This window comes from Balaenoptera physalus, assembly GCF_965194825.1.
Source record: "Balaenoptera physalus genome assembly, chromosome: 10".
NCBI classification, from domain to species: Eukaryota; Metazoa; Chordata; class Mammalia; order Artiodactyla; family Balaenopteridae; genus Balaenoptera; species Balaenoptera physalus.
Genome location: NC_138889.1, coordinates 79,446,314 through 79,450,034, shown reverse-complemented (window position 1 = coordinate 79,450,034; position 3,721 = coordinate 79,446,314). Strand labels below are relative to the sequence as shown.

Genomic DNA, 3,721 nt, shown 5'->3' with positions numbered 1-3,721 from the left:
GTCCAATGTGATGGTATTAGGAGGTGGGGCCTTTGATAGGTGCTTAGGTCTTGAGGGTGGAGCCCTCATGAATGGGATTAGTATTCTTATAAGAGACCCCACAGAACTCCCCAGCCCCTCCCACCATGTAAAGATACAGTGAGAAGTCTGCGACCTAGAAGAGAGCCCTCATTTGACCATGCTGGCACCCTAATCTCAGACTTCCAGCCTCCAGAATTGTGAGAAATAAATTTCTGTTGTTTTTAAAAATAAATAAATAAATAACAAATAAAAGGCTCTGGACTCTGCACAGAGCTTCATAACCTCTTCGTGGACTTTTTGTCCTCAAGCTGATGATGGAAAAATAGTTATATTCCAGTCTAAGCCAGAAATCCAGTATGCACCACAGTTGGAGCAGGAGCCTAAAATTTTGAAAGAACCATCGTTAAGCAAAATGTCCTCAGATCTTCAACTGAGAAGTTCACAAGCACATAGGAACTATCTTGAAGACGGAGAAAGTGATGACTTTTTAAGATGCCTCTCTCTTATTCCGGGTGGATTTTAACCATGACTCTTGTCCTCTCCGTGATGGTATTGCTCTGGATTTGCTGTGCAACTGTGGCTACAGCTGCGTAGCAGTATGTTCCCTCTGAGGAGCTGAGTATCTATGGTGACCTGGAATTTGTGAAAGTACCAAAGCTAAACAGATATCCAGCTTCTTCTCTCGTGGTTGTTAGATCTAAAGGTGAAGATTACGAAGAAGCAGGGCCTCTACGTGCAAAAATGAATCTTGCTCATTCAGAAATTTAAGCTTTTTTTTTTTTTAAAGAAAACTGTCATAGACATCTAAATTTCCATTCCACATGGTGCTTTTTAAAATGGTTTCATTGGATATAGGGCTTAAAAATCACTATTAAATGTAAATAAAGTTAAAAAAACAAAACAAAACGGGTACTTACCATCTCACCAAATCAGAAGTCTAGAGGTAGGAGGGGCCAGCATTGAAGTGGCCATTCAGCAGTGCTACCAAAGACTCCTCCCAACTTTTCTGTCACCATTGCTGGGTTGGCAACTACTCTCCACGTGGCTGTGAGATTGGTGCCACAGCTGGAGACACAACAGCATTCTGACCAAAAAATAAATAAATATAAGGCATGGGCAATATGGGTTTCTACTTACACGGCTCCCTTTGATCAGGAAGGGAAATTATTCTCAGCATATCCCTCTCAAACTTGCCTACATTTCCAACTCCCAGACCAATAAATATCATGTGGCTGGGCATCTCATCACCCAAACCCGTTTGGAATCTTGTTAGCAAGAAAGGAAGAGATGTGTTTAGATGTGCAACCAAAAATGTCTGCCAGCCTTGCCTTGAGCAGGAGTAGAGAAAGGCATGGCAGTGCGGGTGCTATCCTTGTTCTTTGCACCTTTTTCTCAAAAAATAACCAGAAAAGAATCAGAAGTTTGGAAACAGAACTTGAGTTTTATTCAAAGAGAGCTATTCAGTATCAGTACCTGTGTACATTGCAGTATGCAGTCCAAAATTGGAATCTCCTGTTTGTAAGAGCATCCCTTTGGTTAAAGTCCCACGAGAAATCATCTTTAGCTACTAAGACCAACATCTCTGCTCTTGTTTCCTTTCACCATATTTGTGCCACAGTATAAGGCAGGAGTGACGGCAGCAGCAGCAGAGCTGAAGGGTCCACATGAAGGAGATGAATCACACCAGTGCTTTTTTCTGCAGGACCCTGGAGCATAGCACGTGATGGGGTGAGCACTGCATGTGGAGAGGAATGAGACACAAGCAGATGGAAACCTTGTTTCATATGTTATGCAGCCCCCAGGAGCCGTGGCGATAAATGTTAAAAAAGCAAGGAATTCAGCTGAAAACTGTTCTGACTGCACCACAGAAAACACTGTTGACTTGCTGGGATATTTGCTAAAATAGAAGGCTTTAGGATAGACATCTGAAGCAGAATTTATCACAGCACACAAAACCTTCAGTCAATACCCGTGGCCGTATAACATACTTTGCAATTGCCTGTGTGAATGGACTGGGTTGGGCTGAAAAAATCCTCACATCAGAGCAACTTCTTTGTGAAGTTTTACTTTCTTGGTATCATCTGCTCAAGAAAATAGTCTTGAACCTGAGTCATCAGCCTTATTTCATCTCAAATAAGTTCATTTTATAAATCTTGATGTTGAAAAAGAGCACAGCGCTGTTAGTAGTGATTGCTTTTTTAAATAGATAAGGATGGCAATTGTAATAATGTAAAAATGTACAGGAAACACTTTCATTAACGTTTTATTCGTCAGACTGCATAAAATAGATAATAATAATGTTGATCATTTCTTTCTTGAACATTAGCCTCTTGTGTGCTAAACACCTTGCTTTTATGCTTTATCTCTAATGGTTATAAAAATCTTATCTTAGAAATAACTTATCTGAGGCTCCAAGTGATTTTCCCAGGACTATGCAACTATAAGAGATAGAGCTAGTCTTCAAACCCAAGTTTGTCTGACTCTAAAGACCTTGTATTTGATACTTCCTAATACACTGTTTCATATGTCCTAGTCTTTCCCATAAAACCAGTTATACTTCAGCCCATCTAAAAATGCCAAGCGTGAGGAATAAGGATAGAGGGAAGAACCACAAAGAAGATGAGTTTCATCTTGTCTCATGAAAGGCACAGAAAGGGATGGGGCAAATGGCTGATGAAAAGTTGTCTCCATAACATGAGGATTAACCATTGAGAAATGCTGCTCCTAATAGTGGGAAAAAGTAAATCAAGGGAATTAAAACAGCATCTAATAATTTTGTTGCTGAACCTTGACATTGGCAACATTCATAACATGATTCATAGCATTGCATTGAATTTCTAACTTTTCCTCAATCCAATTAACTAGTAGAAATATCTCAAAAATACTTCTGGACGTGTCTGTAAGGGTGTTTTCAGATGAGATTAACGTTTGAATCCATGGACCCAGTAAAGTAGATTGGCCTCCCAATGCAGATGGGTATCATCCAATCTGTTGAGGGCTGAATACAACAGAAGTAGAGGAGGTTGGAATTCACCCTTTCTTGCTTCCTGCCTGCTTGCTTCACTTACAGCATCTCACCACATCTCATTTGGCCCTTGGGCTGGGATTTAAACCATCACTCCCCTGGTTCTTAGGGCTTCAGACTTAGACTGATTTATACCATTGACTTTCCTGGGTTTACGGCTGTAGACCACAGATCGTGGAACTTCTCAGCTTCCTTCATCATGTGAGCCAATTCTTCAGAATAAACATTTCTCTTTCTCTCTCTCTCTGTGTCTCAGTCCATGTTGATCAAGGAAAATCAAAGGTTATAAAGTATTACCCAGTCTACAATCCAGATACCACTGATAAACACTGAAGTCAAAAATGATGAGGAAAAAAAATGAACTTTTTGTTCATATAACCTATAAGTGGCACTTTGGGATATTAGGGTTGAAGGGGATAAAGTTTGTTAGCCCAGGCAACATGGATATGGGTTGAGATAGAGCTTCCTTAAAGGAAAACAAATACTGTTTTTACTTGAAGAAGGGTATAAAGGTCTGCTGAACAAGCTAGAAAAATAATAACTATTTCCAATTGAGTAAATGAGATATAGATAGATGAGATAGATAGATAGATAGATAGATAGATAGATAGATAGATAGGCAGGCTAACACATGGAAAGAAAATAGTTGTGTGACAGAATGTTAATAGCACTTTA

General features: G+C 39.7%; 1 pseudogene across 1 annotated transcript; it reads left to right on the top strand.

Moving 5' to 3' along the window:
• The first annotated feature begins 271 nt into the window (after positions 1-271).
• On the top strand, positions 272-3,389 carry LOC309667845 (transmembrane protein 59 pseudogene; annotated as a pseudogene). Its single transcript has one exon. The product of its transcript is annotated as a transmembrane protein 59 pseudogene (transcript).
• The last annotated feature ends 332 nt before the right edge of the window (positions 3,390-3,721 follow it).